The sequence below is a fragment of the Octopus sinensis genome, linkage group LG13 (assembly GCF_006345805.1).
Source record: "Octopus sinensis linkage group LG13, ASM634580v1, whole genome shotgun sequence".
NCBI lineage: Eukaryota > Metazoa > Mollusca > Cephalopoda > Octopoda > Octopodidae > Octopus > Octopus sinensis.
Window position 1 is genome coordinate 67,140,679 of NC_043009.1, and position 22,969 is coordinate 67,163,647.

The following is a 22,969-nucleotide window of genomic DNA, read 5'->3' on the forward strand; positions in this document are numbered from 1 at the left end:
TTATGTTGCTGTTGGTGACAGTGTAACATTGGTGGTGGTAGAACTATTGATGATGGTAATGTTGATGTTGTAGTAGTGTCGCCGGTGTTGTTGTTGTTGGTGGTGGTGTTGGTGTTGGTGTAATGGTGATGCTTGGTTCTGATGTAATAGTGAAACGCTAGTAAGTGACATTCCGGCGCTCCGTTAGTTGTGATCACGAGGGTTCCAGTTGATCCGAGCCGCCTGCTCGTGAAATTGAAGTGCAAGTGGCTGAGTACTCCACAGACACGCACACCTTTAATGCTGTTCTCGAGGAGATTGAGTGACTCAGAATGTGACAAGGCTAACCCTAACCCTTTTGAATTATGGGTGCATGACTCACTTTGTCCAGCTAAAGTATATTGGATGGAACAATGTGAAATAAAGTGTCTTGATCAAGAACACAACACATCGCTGGGAATTGAACTCCTGACTTTACAATCCTGAGCCAAGTACACTAACCACTAAGCCACTTCGGGTGGTGATGTATTCTTGTACAAATTACCAACATAATCGCCACAACTATCACCACCACCACCACAACTCTGACTACATCCATTACTACATCACTACCTCTTCTACCACCACACCTACAGCCATACTACCACCACACCTACAACCGTACTACCACCTCTACTGATCACCACGACTATTAACGAAACCAGCAGTTTTATTTTAAACAGAAGCCCTTAGGTAATAAATACACTAATAGTTATTGTATGCATGTGAGTGTATGTGGGTGTGTGGATATATATATATATATATACATATATATACACACACATGCACACCCGGGTTAGCACATAAATGCGAAACAAGGTGGAAAAAATAGTACTCGAATACCAGAGGTAGAGTAATATGCTTTATTGAAAAGCAACAAAAATATCACAAAAACTGTTACTCAGAGTTTCACTTTCCAGTGTCCGACGAACGAGAACATGAAACTCCGAGTAACAGTTTTTGTGATATTTTTGCTGCTTTTCAATAAAGTGTGTATATGTGTATATATATATATATATTATATATATAGTTGTTATTATTATTATTATTATTATTATTATTATTATTATGGACTCTCTTGTTGTTTGATGATGTATGAGGGTTCAACAATCTCTTGCTGAACAATCATGCAGTTGATTTGTTTTATGTGATCAAATGTTTGTGTAGACATAAGCTCCCTCCCTCCATCAAAGTGGCATTACCTGTACAGGTGCAATGGTGTGCCACCTGTCAAATGACGAAATGATCGCAGAGCAACGTGAAACAAAGTGCTTTTCCCAAGAATGCAACACAATGCAATGCCTGGTCTGCGAATTGAACCGACAATCTTGCAATCATGAATGCAACACCCTAACCATTAAGCTGTGTGTGTATGTGTGTGTGTGTGTGTGTATATATATATATATATATATATATATATTTCTCTTTTATTCTCTTTTACTTGTTTCAGTCATTTGACTGCGGCCATGCTGGAGCACCGCCTTTAGTCGAGCAAATCAACCCCGGGACTTATTCTTTGTAAGCCCAGTACTTATTCTATCGGTCTCTTTTGCCGAACCGCTAAGTGACGGGGACGTAAACACACCAGCATCGGTTGTCAAGCAATTCTAGGGGGACAAACACAGACACACAAACATATACACACACACTTATATATATATATATACATATATACAACGGGCTTCTTTCAGTTTCCGTCTACCAAATCCACTCACAAGGCATTGGTTGGCCCGGGGCTATAGCAGAAGACACTTGCCCAAGACGCCTATATATATATAAAATATAAATTAGAGATAAAACCACTATTATGCAACTCAAACAGTGATAGACATAAACCAATACTTAAATAACAAATAATATATATATAAATTTTTAAAAAATTTATAACTTGTAACTAGATCTCAAAAAGTATAAAATGAATGATAAATATATAATATAATAAGTATATATAATTATATATATATGCATACACACACTCATGTATATGTAGAAGTGCAGGGCTCATTTATCAGTCTTCTCTTATTCATCATATTTCCTCCAGGCCACAACAGAGGGATTTAATACCAGTTGCCCTTGGGAACTACTATATGTTGATGACTTTTTTTTTTCTTTCTTGAAGTAGAATCTGTAGTAGAAGTAGAAAAGAAATTCCAGTTGTGGAAGCAAAACCTAAAATCAAAGGGTTTGAAAGTTAATTTAGTAAAGACCTAAGTTCTACTAAGCTGGAAAACAGACAAAACTCGACTCCCTATACAAAAATGGCCCTGCTCAATATGTAGGAAAGGTGTAGGAAGGAATTCCATATGGTGTACTCAGTGCAAGCGATGGACCCCTCCCTCCACTCTTCAAACTTTGGCACTATTCAGCTACTGTAATCATAGGCAAATTATGTACATAATCCATCCCCTTTTGTGTTACCACATACCTCCCTTTTTTCCCCAGGAACCACTTACTAAAATTCATCCCTCCTTCTCAATATCATCCCTTCCCACTTTATTTTCCATTGATCACCCCTTTCTGTGCCTCCAGTTTCTCTCTCTCCCCTCTGACTTACGTCTTAGAACTGCCAAACCTCATCTTTAATACCTTCTTATCTATGCTATCATTCTCATCAATCTCATATCTGCTGTCAACGACTTTATCCTCCTACTCACTATAGCCATCCCTGCATACCTCTGACATCCATCCCTGTCACTGTACATCTCTCTCTCTCTCTCCCCCACCCTGTACATCATTATCCCTATTCTATGATCCATCCACTGCTGCTTTCCACCTTTCCTGTACTGTCACCTATCACCTCTTACTTCCTGAGTCACTCTTATTTCTTTCTCCTTCCACTCCTCCCATACTGCTATTTACTATAGACCATACCCCCCACCCCATGTTCTATATTCACCTCTTCACCCAATCTCTAATCATCTGTCACTCCCCTCTCACATTCTAATGAATTTATTCACTCACCTCTCCCAATTCTTTGTCCGTATCCTCCCTCATGCCCACTTTCCTGTGAGTATAAGAGCAGGCTCTAACACCTCATCCCCATCATTGTCTTCTTTCCAGCTACTCCCACCCACCCACTCTTATATAATCCAATATTAATGCCAAAAGGCAGTCTTGATCTCCAACTTAATGTTGAGGTTGTGTTAGAGCACAGAATACTGTGTTATTTATCTTGAGATGATCTCCCATAAGGACTCATGACGTACAAAAGTACATGAAATTATATCATTGACAGACAAGAGTTGGCTGCTATGGCTGCTAGAACTGACAGATCCCATGATTTCACCATGCTATGGGCTCCTCAGTGACAGATGTCCAGCAGCACAGTAACAACCGAATCTCCCATTATATATATATATATATATATATATCACCATGATCACCGTGACCAACCAGGCTAACCACTAGGCCATTGCGCCTCCACACACACACACACACACACACACATATATATATATATATATATATTATATATATATATTATATATATATATAGATATTTCACAAAACTGTAGTGAATAAACAAACAAACGTACTATATACATAGGTGAACTGACAACACAGAAGGTCACCAACTCCTCATCAGTTATTGGCCAGAGGGTCAAACGTTATATTTGTATTTGTATATATAGTGTGTGTACCAATGTAAGTGGGTATTTATATCCCTAAAAGGAAGTAATTCGCTAAAACAAGGGAACTGGCACAATATATTGAGCTAGCCATTTGATAAATAGAGATTGATAAAATGAGTGGCAGATGAAGTACTGTCATTGATATAATTGACAAAGCTTTTTAAAGACAATGATCCAGCATGGCCATAGTCTGATGAACAAAGAATGGGACATGCACCTTCTCACACACACACACACACCTATGCACACGCCTACACGCACACACCTACACACACATATACATGCATACACACACATGCATACATACACACACATATACACACATACACTCTTTTTCTTTCTCCATGCGTAGACACTCTCTTTCATGCATGCTCTCTCTCTCTCCCCCCTCTCTTTCTCCATGCGTACACACTCTCTTTTATGCATGTTCTCTTGCTCTCTCTCTCTTATTCTCACTCTCTCTCACACACACACACACAATAGCCCAGCAAGTGATAAATATGTATTTTGCCTCCCATGGTGGGATCTGTTCTGTTTTCTTTGCCTTGTGTGTGTGTGTGTGTGTGTGTGTGCCTTTGTGTGTTTACCAAGTACATTTGTTCTGATGGATATCTGAGAAAGTGCAGAAAAGCATCAGAGGAACCTAAGCGAAGCTGTTGTCGGTTGTTGTGGAGAAGTCTTGAGAGAAAGCTTCATAGTAAAAATAAAGAGATAAAAAGGAAAAAATAAAAAAACAACAACACTATGAAGCATATAAAGAAAAGGATCTAAAAATAACACACACACACACATTTATATAAGGTGTGTGTGTATATATATATATATATATATATATATATATATATATATATAATAAATATTCTCTTCAGCACTTTTGCACAATATACTGTGTTTGTCTACTTGTGTATGTGTGTGTTTATAAGTATGTTATATAATATTACTGTGTATATTGTGTAAGAAAGCTGGAGTGAAGTCAACATTCACCGTTTTTTATGGCCAGTATCCCTCCCCCACTTTCCTGTTTTTGGGAGATTCCTCTCCTTCTCTATCCTCACCATTAATCTTAGTAGTAGTAGTGGTGGTGGTGGGTTGGGGGTGTTGTTTGTGCTTTGTAATACAGAGGAAAACGTTTAGCATTTTTCTTTTTGTTTTTTTTTACTTGTTTTAGCTTTTCTTGTTTGTCTCTGGATTTCGTGAAGTTGCTGGATGGACCTGTTTGTTTAGCCAGCCCCCTAGCCAGGTTCCCAATGAATAATAGCTATAATTAAAAACATTCCAGTCATGACTACCCCCTACTTTTTAATCTGGACATGACTTACTTAGGATATTAACTAACATGTCTTAACCATTTAAAAGAATTCTTTTCTTTAAGGCTCTGAATTTTTGGGGGGTATTTAGCTGCTATTTTTGATAGGTTGAATAACAATGCAGACGCTTTCACCATGGATTTGGATATCACTGTTTCTTCATTTTTGTCAGCTGCCTCCTCTTCCCCCCCTCCTCCTGATGTTTATTTCAGTGCATATACTATAGGTCTCTATTTGGCAGTTAAATTATGGAGCATATAGGAACACAGACCTAGAGGGGGAATCTAAACACATGCATACACACACCTCATCACACATACTTGATGCACTATGTTGATCTAGGAAGTTCCATACACAAGACATGTGTGCCACATCAAAAGCTCCTGTGCTGGTGTTGCGTAAAAAGCAAACAGTACACGACATAAAGCGGTTGGCATTAGGAAGGGCATCCAGCCTTAGAAACGCTGCCAAAACAGATACTTGGAGCCTGCTGCAGCTCTCCGGATTGATAGCTCCTGTCAAACCATCCAACCCATGCCAGCATGGAAAAGGGACGTTCAATGGTGGTGGTGGTGGTGGTGGTGCTGGTGGTGATGATATGGTTAGTAACTTAAGACTTGACAGCAGACATGCTGCTCTTGGAAAGCTTGAGGAATGAGGATGAGTAAAGCTAATCTAAGAGAGAGGGAGGCCTACCAGTGAAGCAGTATCTGTTTCCTATTAAACCTTGTTAGGCAAATACATTTAATCCGTAGCATAGAGGGCCAGCCCTTCCACCCCTATATTGATAAGTATGACCAGCTGTCATCACTCTAATTATAAACCACTATCCAATAGTCTGCTGTAAGCTCTCAGCTTTCACTTTTGGGAATTCATACACTGAAAACAAACCTAAAAGCTTACTATAAGCTCCCTTCCCTTCTTGCTGTCACACTGTGAGCACCCTTAGCAGCATTATTGGGGGGTGTAAGCCATAGTGAAGGCAACTTGATTAGTGGAGCTGTATAACTGAATGAAAATCTGCAGGAGTGAGGCAAGTAACTCAGGAAAAGCTAACGCTGAATTAAAATTGATAGAATTTAGTGTGGACCTGTTAATGCTGACAGATAATCCTCTCTAATTAAATGGACCCAGTCCATGTCAGAAAGAGGCTGGTTGTAGAAAGGCCATCCGACTTGTAAAACCATAGGCAATGAAGAATGATACTGTGTGTGTGTGTCTATAAATCCTATTCTGTCTGTGTGTATCTATAATATAAATCCCGTTCTGTCTGTGTGTGTGTATGTGTGTAAAAGATTATAATGACTATTTTTCAACTGTTTTCTCCAAACTGGGGACATACATTACTTATGTTCCAGGGATGGTTTTAGACTCTTAAAATTTTTTACATAATGCGTAATGGGCCCCCCTGGGTGCCGCAAACACCTGTTCCTGGGTTCCGTGGAGAAGGGAAGTAACTCTTTGCCAAGTAACTTTAAGAAATTGATTGTCTCCCTTAATCCATTGGTCAAAAAAATTATCACGATCTCATCTAATAGAGGTGTTTTTTTAAAAATATTTACTTCTGGTTTTCTCGTGTCAGTGATATCTATATCTCTTTATCCTTCTCTATCTCTCTATCCATCTCTATATCTATGTCTATATCCTATCTATCTATATCTTATTTGTCTAACTAGCTAGCTCTCTCTCTCCTCTCTATAGCTCACTCTCTATTGTTTTCACTTTAAGTTCAAGTGCTATTTACAAACAACAATGAGAAATTACTGACAAAAAGAAGTTCACAATTACTGATGAAAGTAATTTCATACATAATTTACTGACAGAAGTAACTTCATAAATTTCACTTAAATTCATATGCTTAGTTAATTTCTCTAACAATTTTTTATTTACTTTTGGAACAGTTTTGTGTTTTTCTGTTGTTAACAGCATTTTTCTAGTTCCTTTAACACTGGCTTTTGGTTCACTAAGTGACAAATTTTGCTTCAACCTGTATGATTCTTTATTTTCCATAAAAATTTCTTATTTACTTTCTGACCGTCGTATTAAGAAACATAATTTCCATTACCCAGTTATTTTCTCCACCCATGTATTTCTGTATACATATATAACCATGCCTAGAAGGAAAGTGTCATATTTGTCTACAATGTCTTTCACCAACCACTCATTTACCCCTAGCTTCCACATTGACCACCAGATGAGGGACCCTGTCAAAGGCTTTCTCCATGTTGACAAATTTAGTTTTTCTGCTGTTGCATCTGGCAATACTGATGACTCAATACTGCCAAGTGCAGTGGTAGCATGAAACCAATGGTGACTTTCTGACTGGTTGTGTACCAGGAATATACTGTTCAACTGTATGAATGCATAACAACTCAAATTCTCTTTCAGAATGTGCTTTTTTTCTTCTTACTTATGGGCAACAGACTGATAATATGTGTCTGTGCATCGGGTGACTTGGTGGAGTAGTTCCTTGACAGAGGAACATGTGGTGCTCTTCGGAGCAGTTTGTTTGCTTTGGCCCTCACCTGACACCCAGCTCTCACCTGTGGCTCCTCAAAGCTGCCTGCATGCAACAGTGGCCATACCCTGAGCAATGGTTTTCACAGTTTGGCCAAACCCTGGTGAGGGTAGCCGATGGGTTTCAAACCTTCAGTGAACTTGGGCTTGTCTACATATGTATGTGAAGACTTGGCCTGGCAGACTGTGCAGAAGAAACCACCAGATTGGTTCAACGGATAGGAGGGCAAACCAGTAAGTGTTTGCACTTGTGTATGTCTGTATCTGTGTGTGTTTGGATATGTGATAAAATCAACCTTGGTATTTGAGAGACACGCTGTTCCATTGATATTGGAAAGATGAAGTGCAAAGTTGAACTCACTGGAATTTGAACTTAGAATGCAAAGAGTGTTAATTAAATACTGCCAGGTAATTTGTTTGACTCTCTGCCGATTCTGCCAATCCTCATATATTTGCCATCTTTTCGTGTATATGTGTGTGTGTGTGTGTGTGTATGCATGTGTGTGTATGCGTGTGTATGCGTGTGTGTGTGTGCATGTGCATGCCCTGCCAAATGTTTCATGTTGATTTTCTCTGCTAGCCATGTGTGAAACTGAAGGTAGAAAATGTGTGTTTGTGTGTTACAGAGAATTAGGAGATGGCTAAGTCAAAGAGTATAAATATCTTCTCTGTTCAGAGATGAAAAGAAAGAAAGAGAGAGAGAGAGAGAGAGAGAGAGAGAGAAGCAGAGCGACAGACAGACATTCGGTTAGTTGATAGCTGTATTGAAGACTGGATAGGCAGAAGTAAATGTTGGTACGCATACAGTTGTGTGTCTTTGCAACTGTCTTACCTTTCAGTCTAATTTCTATCGTTCTCTGCCACCAATTGTCTCTGTCTGTGACTGGTGCCTGTTTCAAGGTGTCTGGCTCTATGTATGTCTCCATGTCAGTATGTCTATGTACGTATGTGTTTGTTTGTCTGTCTGTCTGTTTATATGTGTCTTCCTACCTGTTTGTATGTATGTGTATCTATTCGTACGGCTGTCTACATATATGTATATCAGTATACATGCCTGTTTGTTATATTTGTCTATCTTGGTATATATAAAAAAAAATATTTGTGTGTCTGTGTATGTATACTTCTGATTGTGTATATATATCTTTGTTATATATGTATATGTTTTTATGAATGTGTATGTGTTTTTATGTGTATGTTTTTTTAATATGCATGTGAATGTATATCTTTGTATGTGTGAGTGATAGGGGGGATACTGGTTTAGCAAACAGCACACACACACACACACACACACACACTCTCTCTCTCTCTCTAAGCTGATCCCAGTCACAGGGAAAAGTAGAAGTAAAACTAATAAAGATGACTTCTACAATGTTTAAATGTCTAACTTTGTACAGACAAGAATTGAATGACTGAAGCAGAATCAATAGGGGGTGCCCCCTTACACCCCACCGTCTTTCTGCCCTCATCTTAATCTCCTACTTTCTGATCCACCTTTTTTCTTCTTTCCCTTTTTTTTCTTTCCTTTCTTCTACTCCCCCTAATCCTTTCCATTTTAGGTACCTCTGGCAATTTCAATGTCACAAACACAAGATAGAGGTGTTGGGAAGTGCATCCTACTCCCTTACACTTCCTGTTCCCGCTCTTTTCACCTCCTTGTATTTTAAGGGTCTACCCTGACACCTCATCATTATTTTTATCCCTCATTCCACCTCCATCCCAATTAATCCCACTCTCTTATCATGCAGGTTTCCATACACCTTTACAGCAAGAAACCCGTTCTGGCCCCTCTTTTCTTACTTCATCCTTTCATCACCTCTCTATCTACTGTAGCCCCACTCACTTGTAAAGGATCTTGTCCTTGTGAGTTACATGATGACCTCACTAGTGTTGGTGCCATATTCTGTCAAGTGGTTAGCGTGAGGAAGGGCATCCAGCTTTAGAAACTATGACAAAGTAGACATTGGATAACTATGCAGTTCTTGGATTTGTGGCCTCCTCTGAAATTATTCAGCCAATACATGCAGGAATGAGAAATGCTAAAAGATGATGATGATGATGATAATATAAATCATCATTTAATGTTTACTTTCCATACTGGCTTGAGTTGGATGGTTTGACAGGTACCAGAGGACTGCAAGGCCATTCTGAGTTACAGTGCCTTCTTTGGCATATATATTCTTTTATTTTTTTTTACTTGTTTCAGTCATTTTGACTGAGGCCATGCTAGAGCACTGACTTTTAGTTGAAGAAATTGAGTCCTGGACCTATTCTTTATAATCCCTAAAATTCACTCTGCAATTGGCCATGGGCATATGGCATAGTGGTTAAGAGTGCGGGTTACTAACCCCAAGATTCCGAGTGCAATTCCAGGCAGTGACCTGAATAATAATAATAACAATAACATTGAAAAATACCTTAGGAATGAGAACCAATGTTCAAAATTTCCCCAAGACACCTGATAAAGGCTGGAGGGTATATCAGCCAAAATGTTGTGTTAATAACAAACAAGATGAGGAACAAATATCCATCGAATGTAAATAATGTACTATTCTTTGTAATTTGGTCACCTAGGTAACAGAAACTATCTACAATCTCTAGCAGACCTCCTGGGCATTTGAGAAAATCTAATTCCCATGTATCCTGAGTGTTTATTGTTCCTGCACATCTTCCGCATACAAAGACTACTTTCTCTGTTAATCTATCTGTGACTCCACTGCACCTCTTATGCATCCATAGCATGCACTGGGTGCATCAAATTCAATTCCTTTCAACACCTTTCCTATGTATTGTTCAGGGCCATTTGCCTGATTGGAAGGGAGTTTCATCAATTTTCTTGCTAATTACAACTTTGTCTTTATTAGGTTAACTTTAAGACCCTTTAATTCCAGGTTTTGCTTCAATACCTGGAATTTCTTTGGACATGGCTGAAACTTTGAAGTCACTGTCGATAATATTCTTGTTTAAGAATAATAAATTTATGCTCTACAAAAGTATAGAGTAACCCATCAGATTAATCTAAGATTATTTCGTTTTTGGATTTGTACACGCATAAATAGATACATATGCACACACATGCATACATACGTGCATGTATAGACATGCACACACACACACTGACCCACACATGCACACCAATCGAAGGAGAGGGGCTTCCTCCATCTGGGTTGCGGATCCGTGGAATAAGCTGCCAGACGAGATAGTGAAGATGCCGACGACCGCTCGGTTCAAAGTCTCCCTTGACCTCAAGTGGCCTGAACTCTTTACATGAACACCACCCTGTACATAACTCCATGTCCCCCTACATGGCCTTGCTTTTTGCTTTTTGAGCCAAAAAATTAACTAACTAACTAACTAACTAAAAAGGAATGCAGTGTGAGTAACGGACAGTCAAAACTATTGAAAAGGTTTGCAAGACGCAATGAAAATTTTAGAAAAATAAAAAAGAAATAAGTGGAAATTTTACCAGTGAGTGTGTTAAATTATAAGACACCAAAAAAAATGACTCTCCTCAGACACAACAGAATAATGTAAGATTGTTTTTATTATAACTGAATATAAAAACAAGTGTGTGTGTGTGTGTGTACTGAGTTAAAATACAAAGAATGCCATGTTTGATTAAGGGCTCAATGCCTTATACAAAGCAGAATTACATAATTAAATCGAGGAGTTTATCTTTTTGTGATTAGCAAGTCATTGCTGTCCCACGAGATGTCCTCTGGGGACATGCTTGAAATTGCTTACCCACTGAAATGGGAAAGAATATGGTGGTGTAGAGGAAGAGAAAAAAAAGGGGGCCAGAAAGGGTCGGGTAGTAAAAGATGGAAGGGTGGGGGAGGATTTGTAAGGGTGCTCTGTTGATTGTGCTTGCTTCTCCTGATGACATAGAATAGAAATGATCTGCTAATCATAATGTGTGTGTGTGTGTGTGTGTGTGATCCCTAAAGATCTGGAGCTGCTAAAAATAACCGTTAATGATACTGAACATCTGGCATAACAAAAACCCAGCAGATGTGGAGAGAAATGTTCCTTGGGGGAATAGGCACACAAGGGGTTGGACTTTGATTAGGGGTACACTCTATGATCATTCTCTGCCTAAATGGTTCATGATGATGATGATTATTATTTTGTAATAATAATAACAAAACAACAGTAATAATAATAATAATAATAATAACCACACAGACATTCTTGCACCAATCAGCTTCATTATCATTTTGTATCTGCTTTTCCATCCAGGCATGAGTTGAATGGGTCTTGCAGATTTCTTGCAACTGATTGCCATCCATTGTCATCTATCACACAATTACAGAAAAAAATTGGCAAGCTTCCCCCTCCTCCCCTTCCTCCTCCTCCTCATCATTCTCATCATCCTCATCATTTCAATGTCTACTTTTTCCTGCTTACATGGGTCAGACGTGTGTGTATGTATATAGTACACACACACACACTAAATAAGCTAAGATGTTTACATATGTGGATGAAGCAAATAGCAGAACTGTAAGAATGCCTGAAAAAAATGCCTTGTTGTATTTGGGGTTCAAATCCTGCCTTGACTTTGAAGGATAATTTTTTAACCTTTATTCTTTTTGATGTTGATAAAAAGACTTAAGTCAAATTCCGGGATCATCTGTGTCATTCCCAAATATTTGTAGCCTTGTATCAATATTAGAAATTAATCCAGGTTATTAATATATATTAATTATTAATGTATATCATAGTATTGACCAGACCATCAGATGCAGTTATACACCACTGGTCATAATGCACTTCCAATTCTCCCTAAAGAAGATTAATGTATACTTAAGGCACAAGGCCCAAAATTTTTGGGAAGGGGGCCAGTTAATTAGATCAACCCCAATATGATCTCGAAAGGACAAAAGGCAAAGCTGACCTTGGTGGAATTTGAACTCAGAACGTAAAGACAGACGAAATGTCTCTATGTAAATGATGTATATTACGTATGGCTGTGAGCTGGCAGAATTGTTAGCATGTTGTACAAAATACTTAGTGGCTTCTTTCGGACTGTGTTGATTTTGAGTTCAAATCCCACCAAGGTCTACTTTGCCTTTCATCCTTTTGGGATTGATCAAAATAAAGTAGCAGTCAAGTAGAGATCAATGTAATTGTTATGTCCCCCACCCTTCAAAGATTGTTGACCTTGCACCCTGCAACAGGATGGCATCCCTTTCAAGAGAATGTTGTGATCTGAGTCTCATACATGCCATGGAAACTGCATAACTGGTCTTAGCAGTCCTAGGGCTGAACAGAAAATGTTTATTATATAAATTAATATGTGCTATTAACCCTTTGATAGCAACATGCCTAGCCTGCCCTTGGTTCTGATTCAGACTTCCTGTTGTAAAGTGACCTTAATTATAAAGATTCTTCTCTCAAAATTCCATGATAATCTGTTTTAAACACCAGCTCAATAACAACAAACTTACTTCTCTGTATTCTTCATCATTTATAAATAAAAAAAACTAATCAAAACAAAGGCAGTTTATTTCAACAGAATTATGGTACCAAAAGCGTTAAATGCTATTCATTTGTAAACAAATATTTGAGGGTCAGAATAAGAATGAGCTGATTGATGAGAATTGATCCAGCCATGAATTTCTTGCCTTTTTGCCAAAACTTGTGACTATTTACTATACACTTCAGGCTTTGTGGTTTTCTTCTCCCCAAAAGAGGTGCCATATCCTCTCTCTCTTTGTCTTTTACTGTTACTACAACCACTTCTCTTTTGAACTAGCTAGCTTTCTACACATTCCATCCAGACCTACTCTTTCCATCCATCTTTCTTTTGTCATGTTCACCGTGGCTCAGTGCCAAGACCAGTCACGGGCAAATTGTGACCTGTGGGACTTTCTGAATGGCATGCCTAACACAAAAATTAACCTTGAATGTTTTTAGCAGCATGGATTACCTGATCATGAGCCATATCTTATGCACCTCACTTCTTGAAAAAGATTGCCCATGTCTGGCCTAGACACTGCATCAAACTCAGCATCCAATCCTATCACCTCAGAATTGTACCTGTCTGTCATTCCCACCCTGTCTACTTTCCCCTTACACACACCTGACTACAGATGTTCAAGGTGAATATTAACAGCATCAGTCTGATAGTCTGAGGAAAGAAAAGAGCTGCAAATGTCTTGGATGCTGTCCTCTTCTCATCTGAGCATTAAATAAAAAAAAAAAGGGAAAAGACGGGATTATCAAAATGCACGTCAATCTGCAAATAAATTGAACACAGAACATCAAGTGTGTATGTTTCTGTATATAATTAATCTTCTCTATTCTCTCACCCTCACCGTGTGTATACATGTATGTGTGTGCATGTGTGTGTATATCCACACACACACACACACACACACACACACACACACACATTTAAGTTTGTGATATATACATACATGTGTGTGTGTACCTGTTTCTGTCTGTTGGTGGTAAGTGTGTATGTATGTAATAAATATATAATGTTTATGTGTATGTGTGCACTTATGTATGTATGTATAGATATGATGTTGAAAACTATATATATGTATATATAAATAAATATATATATATATATATATACTGTTTATATACTGTTTATATGAAAATAGAACGTTAGCTGCACCAGTTGCACCAGGGTTAGCTAGCAGCATGAACAGCCAGCCATAGAAACTGAAGACTGGGCTGACAGACAAACAGACAGACAGGTTTGGTTTGGAAGTAAAAGTGAAGTTCTGCTACTGAGATGATAGAATGAACTGGGGTGAGGAGGGATGGAGGGAGGATAAAGTAGAAGACTTTCACAGCACTTTGGACAGTTAAAGTTTAGCACTAGGTCAGCCATATCCTAGCAGACCTAGGATCAAAGGCATGCCAACCTTGGCCATCCTGTCTTTTTACTTCCCCACATATCTACAGCTGAGTCCTTATGTTTTTGAAGATAGGTGTAATTTTTTTGTCCTTTATTTGTTTCTGTGTGGCACCTTGGGCAAGTGTCTTCTACTATAGCCTCGGGCCAACCAAAACCTTGTGAGTGGATTTGGTAGACAGAAACTGAAAAGAAGCCCATCGTGTGTGTATATATATGTGTGTGTGTGTCTCTGTCCCCCAACCATTGCTTGACAATCGATGCTGGTGTATTTATGTCCCCGTAACTTTGTGGTTCGGCAAAAGAGACCGATAGAATAAGTACTAGGCTTACAAAGAATGAGTCCTGGTGTCGATTTGTTCGACTAAAGGTGGTGCTCCAGCATGGCTGCAGTCAAATGACTGAAACAAATAAAAGAGTAAAAGAGTATTCCAAAATACAACAATAAGCAACATTAACACCATTATAAATTGCTTACCTTTAACGCCATAGTTGCAGAGTGTGTTGCAGCAGAGAAAGAAAAAGACTGCAGAAAGAAAGGGTGTGTCCCCTTTGTGGGGGAAGACAGCCATAAACGCTGAAGTGTTGTGGAAATGGTAAAAGACAACTTTGAATGGTGAGCTTCTGTGAAGCTGTGACTCCATTGTTGTCTTTTTCCAATGTGATGTTGGTATTGATAAAATGGCCATAACTTAATTATGCTTATTGATTTTTTTGCATTGACACAATTCCTCCAAACGAGTCAAATATGCTGTATTTTATATGGACAGGGGTAACGGAATTGGAGTTGCTGTCTTTTGCTTGTTTCAGTCATTTGACTGTGGCCATACTGGGGCACCATCTTGGAGAATTCTTAATCAAATGAATTGACTCCAGTGCTTCCTTTTGTTTTTTTTTTTTATAGCTTGGTAGTTATTCTGTTGGTCTCTTTTGCCAAACCACTAAGCTATGGGGACAGAAACACACCAACACCAGTGTGTGAGACAAACGTAGGCACACACACACACCACACACGTGATGGGCTTCTTTCAGTTTCCATCAACCAAATCCATTCACAAGGCTTTGTGTAATGTATGCATAAAAGTTATGGAAAATCAAGGAAATATTTTATGCAGAGTGATTACTTATCGAAACAGGAGATGGTAAAAAATGTTTGGTATTATTTATTCACCATTACACATGTTTCATTTGCTTCTAGGAATTACAAAAGTGTACATGTAGGAGAAACATGTAGGAGAATCAAATAATATTATTTGATTCTCTGTCTGAAGAATTTCTAATGGAGAATTTATTACATGTTTATCCAACATGTAAGACTTTGTAACTTCTAATAGGAAATGAAATATGTGTAATGATGAACAGACAATACTGAAAACGTTTCCAATCTCCTATTTTGATATATGTGTGTGTGTGTGTGTGTATGTTTGGATTTACATACATGATCAAAAGGTGAGACACGACGAAGTAAAGCCCCTTATCTGTGAACAGCTAAGTCCACCTTAAGCGGTGAAGTTGCCAGTACAGGTGATATAATCCCATGCAGTAAAACAATGGGGCCCTTGTGAAATGGGAGCGATTCACTTGCTATAACTGGTGAGTGATGTCACCATTGTGTATGTGCACACAGATGTCCACACAAAAACATACACACATGTCTATTATACACAAATACTGTATGTTCTGGTTTACGAGTTGATGTAATATTTAGTGTAAACATTCATTCAAACATCGTCACTATCTTTCCAAATCCTGCAGCATTTCACATGGAATCTTTGGGCTTCCAACGTTATCTTAGTGTCTGGGGTTGACCCCCTCTTTTTTGGTTGTAAATCTGGGGTCTGAAAGAGTTCACTTGTATGCCAGAAAATACAGTATATACGTGTGTGTGTGTGGACTACGCTTGAAACATCAAAAACTCTCTTTTTTACTGAGCGTTGAACTAATACATTCCTTGAGCACAACCTCTTGTTGTCTGGCTGTTAATTTTATTGTTCGTTAATTTGAATTGATTGCGTGTGTGTATGTATATATATATATATATATGTTAAAACTGGATAAGGCTGGTTTATGGGATTACCTTAGGTTTCCCGTCCATAAAGGGTTTAACTTTATGACATATAGTCCATCAGATCCCAAAAACCTGTTGGCCCATGACCTCTTAAAAATCCCCAATTAATACCTTTGAGTAGTGAGGAATTTCCCCCACCATATTTTATGGACAGGAAACCTAGGCTAATCCCATAAATTGGCCTTCCTCATTTTTAATATAAACTGATCTCCACTTTAGAGTGTGCTTCTTCTTTCGGATTTGTTTTTTACAAATGATATATATATGTATATGACCTTCAAACATTGGGCTTCGCAGAGGCAATGACAAAAGACCGAGACCTCTGGAGGTATGCTGTGACTGAGAAGACCCAGCAAATAAAGTGAGTTCACAAATGTAACCTACACCAGTGTCGCATAACCAGCCCACTCAAAATTACCTTGGATCGTTAGGGCGACATGCTGTGCTTGAGGAGACCTATTGAGTCAAATACATCAAAATCAAATCAAAATGCAATCAAATGGAAATTGTAGTTGTGATCCCCGTGCCAGTGGCACGTAAAAAGCACCATCTGAATGTGGCTAATGCCAGCGCCGCCTTGACTGACTTCCGTGCCAGTGGCACATAAGAAGTACCATCCGATCGTGATCAATGCCAGCCCCCTCTGGCCCCTGTGCCGGTGGCACATAAAAAGCACCCACTACACTCACAGAGTGGTTGGCATTAGAAGGGCATCCGGCTGTAGAAACACTGCCAGATAAGACTGGAGCCTGGTGCAGCCTCCTGGCTTCCCAGACCCCAGTTGAACCATCCAACCCATGTCAGCATGGAAAACAGACGTTAAACGCTGATGATGATGTATAGACAGACAGACAGACAGACAGATATATATCAGCCAATAAAGGAACCTCTATGTTATATTTTGATTCCCTTAAATTTGTGTTTCAAGACAGGAAGGACACCTTGGATAATGTGGTTCTAGGTGTGTTATATCTAAAAATAAGATGGGATGTTCATAGTTGGAGAGCCTTTGATCTGTGCCTGCTTATTCAGTGATGACCTGCAGCTAAACAGCTACTGTAGCATCTACAGACACACTGACACATGCATAACGATCTGTACACATTCACACCTTCAAATTCTGCCGTAGACGTAGACATGGACATTCACACACACACACACACACACACACATACACACGTATTCACACTACAGGCATATACACATATGTAAACAAAACACACACACACACCTAATGCTTCTCGTGCTGTCTGTCTAGGTGTGTTAATCTCACCACAAACTACCTCCATATTTACCTGTTTAATTAGTCTGTTATTAATCTTGTATTTACTTGATTTATATTAACTCGTGTACATACATAATACGTACATATGTATGCATCTATGTGTGTGTGTGTATGACTATGGGTCTGTCTATAGCTGGTTCTATGTTTGTGTATAAGAAACCCTCTTGTAAATACCTATCTTTATATATATACGTATATACTGTATGTAAAACATATGTATAACATTATAACAAAATAAGTTTTGGTTTATATTTACATGCACACACATCCTTATACATGGGTGTGTATATAATATATATATATATATATAATGTCTATGGATGATTGTGTGTGTTTCTATGTATTTATACATTTATTCATATATATATATATATAGGATGTAAATATAAATATATATACATTTGCATATGTCTGTTTATGTGTCTGTGTAACTATATACACATGTTAGATCATTCTATTTATTTATACATATACATATATATATGCGTGTATGTATGGATACTTGTACGTATGGATGTTGTTATATATTTACATATATACACACATGTATAGCTGTGTGTGTAACTGTTGCATATATATTTATACACATATAAAGCGTATAAATATACACACATGTGTGGGTGTTGAAGTTGCAATCTGATCAAGTGATAACATGGAGTTTCCTTCACATAATCACACTGCAGAGGTGGGTTGCTGATCATGATGATGATGATGATTGTTGTTAAATAATCACTTTGCAATGTTTACCTTGTGTGTGTGTGTGTGTGTGTGTGTGTGTGTGTTACACCAAACCTCTTTCCTCACAGGTAGGCTATATTTACCAATCCAGTCACATGGTAGTAATGCTTACTAAATATAGAGTGCTCCTTCTAACTCTCTCTCTCTCTTTCTCTCTCCCTGTCTCTCTCTCTTTCTCTTTCTCTCTCCCTGTCTTTCTCTCTCTCTTTCTTTTTCTCTTTCTCTCTCCCTGTCTCTCTTTTTCTCTTTCTCTCTCCCTATCTCTCCCTGTCTCTCTCTCTTATTCTATCTCTCTCTCTCTCTTTCTTAGTATTTTCTTTCTCTATTATTATTATTTCTTTCACTATCTGTTTTTTTCATTCTTACTCTCTCTCTTTCTCCGTATATTTATAACCCTCTCCCCTTCTTTCCATCTCTAATTCTTTCTATTTCCCTCTCTATCTCTATTTTCCTCATTTTCTCTCTCTCTCTCTCTCTCTCTCTTTCTTTCTTAGTATCTCTTCTTTTGTGTTTATCTTTCATTCTTACTATTTCATTCTCACCATCTCTTATTCTTCCCATCTCTTTCATTCTCACCATCTCCCTTTTATATTACCTTTCTAGTTATAAGTTATATGTTTTATAGTAGGGTATTAAGCACACCATCCGAGCATGATCGTGGCCAGAGCAGTTATCTGGCCTCCGTGCCAGTGGCACGTAAAAAGCACCATTCGAGTGTGATCGTTACCAGCATCGCCTTACTGGCACCTGTGCTGGTGGCTTGTGTAAAAGATTCGAGCGAGGTCGTTGCCAGTACCGCCTGACTGGCCCCATGCTGGTGGCATGTAAAAGCACCCACTACACCCTCGGAGTGGTTGGCGTTAGGAAGGGCATCCAGCTGTAGAAACTCTGCCAGATCAAGATTGAAACCTGGTGCAGCCATCTGGTTTGCCAGCCCTCAGTCATTCGTCCAACCCATGCTAGCATGGAAAGCGGACATTAAATGATGATGATGATACAGGGGCACCAAAATCTTAAGTGCTTAGGGCCTCTATGGTTCTTAATCCAGCCCTGCTTAATTCACTCATGACTTTCAAATACAGATAGACTATCCCTCTTGGATTTTGTCCTTTCTGGTTTAACAGTTTCTCTCCCTAGACATTATTATATTTATGCACAATGCAGGGAGCTGGCAGAATCTTTAGCATGCCCGGCAAAATGTTTAACAGTATTTCGTTTACCACTACGTTCTGAGTTCAAATTCCACCAAGGTCAACATTACCTCTCATCCTTTTGGGGTCGATAAAATAAGTACCAGTTATGCACTGGGGTTGATGTAATCAACTAGCTCCCTTCCCCCCAAAGTTTTCAAGGCCTTGTGCCTCGCCTAGAAATAATAATTATATATATGCATGACCTCCCCCACACTATACATTCTCTGTTTACACCAGTGATTCTCAACCATCCTTTTCCTACGGCCCCGCTTTTTACTCAGGTGGACCCTCACAGCCATTCTACTATGTTTTTATAATGGAATCTTATTAGGGGTTGTATTTAAAAATTGTTAAAATAGTTGGTGTTATTATAGGGGTATGATCTATTGATTGCAGATAAATTTTAATTACAAAATCTTATAAAGAACCCCAAGGGCCATGTGGACCCTCGTTGAGGACGACAGGTTTGTGTGTGTGTGTAAATTTGCACATTTACATACACGCACTCACACACACTCACACACATACACACATACACACACACACATACTCACAAACATGTAAAGTGTGTGTGTGTGTGTTGCTTTGTCTTAACATCCGGTGATAGTTGTAAATGAGTGCCACTGTCATACATGCAGTGTCGTCCATTTCCTACATTCTGCGAAAAATGTGGGGAAATATTATCTTGGAAACAGTTGAGGGGTTGGAGACAGGAAGGGCCACCTGGGGGTAGAAAATCTGGTTTAATAAACTCTGTGCAAGCATGGAAGAGTGGAGATTATGATGATGATAATGATGGTGTGTGTGTGTGTGTGTGTGTAATTTGTATGAAGGTATATATGTGTTGCATATGTGTATGTATATATGTATGTGCATGTATATGTGTATATGTGTATGTGTGTGTATTATGTTTATATATAAAATGTGGATTCTGCTATTTCAGGAAGTCTCAACATAGGAGCGGTTCCTTTTCATTCATTCCAACACTTGTGGGAACTCAGTTTTTGGCTTAGCTTCATTACACCATGCGTCTGTGTGTCTGTGTGTGTGTGTGAGTGATATCCATATAAGTCAATCCCTCCTCTCTGCCAATGTTCCCGCCTTCTTTCTAAAGGAAGGAGGGGGAGCAAAAAAAGACAACAAACAGGTTGTTTTGCTGAAGAAGTTTTTGAAAAAAAATTTTTTTTTCAAATTTGGAAATGCATGTCTTGCTTGAAATAAATGTTATTAACAATTCTATTTTTTATTTAGCCCCTGGCCAGCTCCCATCCAAAAGTCTTCTAACCACGACACTCTGACACTACAAATCCAATGCTTTTTTTTTTGCTATAATACAGCAGGTTGTAATTTGAGCAAGGTTTGGCTGCTATTTTTAGTAGGTTGAGAGACCAAGTAAATGTTCCCATATTGGTTCAAGTTTCAAGATAATGTTGAGATAGCTGTAATCTTACAGAAGCTGTCCAATCATGACCATCCTGTCTTGTTTCAGGCATATCATATATATATATATATAATATATATATATATATAGCAATAATAAATCTCTGAACGAGATGGCTAGTATACTTTACATACATATATATATATATATATATATATATATATATAATATTCTACCAATTATATACATTTTTATTATTTTTTTGCAATTTACTTAATCATTGGTATTTTATTGTTATTTTAATATTTCTATTATATGTAATTTTCTAGATGGTGTAATTTAATTGTTCATTTTGAATTGATAAAAGGTGGTTTTTTTCTAATTTTTTTAATATATATATATTATATTGTGTGAAATTTGATTTAGTATTTCTAAATTGAATTTTTCCCTGTAAGTTAGGATTAATACTCCCTCAAATAATTATATATATATTATATATATATATATATATATATATATATATATAATATGTGAGAGAGAGAGAGAGAGAGAGAGAAAGTAGGGCATGCACTAGGGTGAGTGGTGAAGTAAGTGAGTGGTTTGATGTGAAGGTGGGGTTAGAACAGAGTTGTGTGATGTCTCCTTGGCTGTTTGAATTAAAAATGGATGGTGTGGTGAGAGCTGGAAGCTTTTGTAGGGGAGACCAAATGGTGGGAGAAAAAGGAGAGAAATGGCAGGCGAGTCGGTTGTTGTCTGTTGATGATAGAGCAGTGGTGGTGGATTCGGAAGAGCAACTGAGGAGACTGGTGGTAGAGTTTGGAAGAGCTGTGTGAGAGGAGGAAACTGAAAGTGAATGTAGCTAAGAGTAAGGTGATGAGATGCTCGAGAGATGGAATGGCTGGTAGGATGGATGTGAGTATGAATGGTGAGGTGTTAGAGGAGGTGGGTGTTTTTAAGCATCTGGGGTCACATGTGACAGCGGATGGAGGTGGCGGTGGCAGAGGAAGTGGGGTACAGAGTGAGGGAGGGGAGTAAGATACTTGGAGTTGTGAAGGGTTTGCTGAGAGATAAAAGGTTGAGTATGAAAGCGAAAAGAGGTGTGTATGATGGTGTGATTGTTATATGCAATGTTATATGGTGCAGAGACGTGGGGGGGGGGATGAGAGAGGCGGAAAGGAGGCGACTAGATGTGTTTGAGATGAGATGTCTGAGGGCTATGGTTGGTGTGACATGGATGGAGAGGATGAGGAGGTACAAAGGCAAGCAGGAATGAGAGAAAATTAACAACCACAATGAATAGACGAATGTTGAGGTGGTTTGGCCACATGGAGAGGATGGATGAGGAGTGGATGGTCAGGAGGGTGATGGAGGCAGAAGTGGTACGCAGCGGAACCAGAGGCAGACCTCGGTTTGTGTAGATGGATGGAGTGAGGAAAGCTTTGGTGGTCAGAGGTGTTTGAGTGAGAGGGGCAAAAGAGTTTATAAATGATAGGAAAGCTTGGAGAGTGTTTGTGGATGGATGAGTGAATTCTGATGTTGCTCAAAGGGGTGCGGGACGAGCATGATGTGGCAGGGGTAGACCAGCATATGCTGTCGGGTCCTGCTGTTGATATTGGGGGTTGTGTTCTATGCTTTGACCTGAGCATAGAACAGGGTTTGGCTCTTTGAGCTGGGAAATGAATGGAATGCCTAGTGTGTGTTTTGTTGTGGCTACCCACTCCTAAAAAAATGGGGGAATAGGCCTGAGTATATATATATGTATATATAGTTTAATACATGCTGTGTTTAAAATCTGAACGATTGCTTGGAAATATATGGTATGCTATACAAGCTTGTCTGACCATCGTATTTTCAGTGGCATGAAACTAGTAACAGCTCATATTTAATTCCTGTGTGTATTAAATTATATTGCATCCTTCATTGGATGGAGTACTTCTTTGTTGATCCTTCCAATAATAGAACAGT

The 22,969-nt window shown here is 38.6% G+C and overlaps 1 protein-coding gene and 1 long non-coding RNA gene across 2 annotated transcripts in view; both read left to right on the plus strand.

Moving 5' to 3' along the window:
* The window catches only part of LOC115218404 (rho guanine nucleotide exchange factor 17), a 204,025-nt gene that overhangs the window by 18,503 nt on the left and 162,553 nt on the right, over positions 1–22,969 (plus strand). The gene's annotated exons all lie outside the window — the stretch shown is intronic.
* Positions 8,226–22,459, plus strand: LOC118765851. The gene is made up of 4 exons (XR_005001748.1): positions 8,226–8,235; positions 14,832–14,842; positions 19,041–19,046; positions 21,558–22,459. It is a non-coding gene; the product is annotated as an uncharacterized LOC118765851 (long non-coding RNA).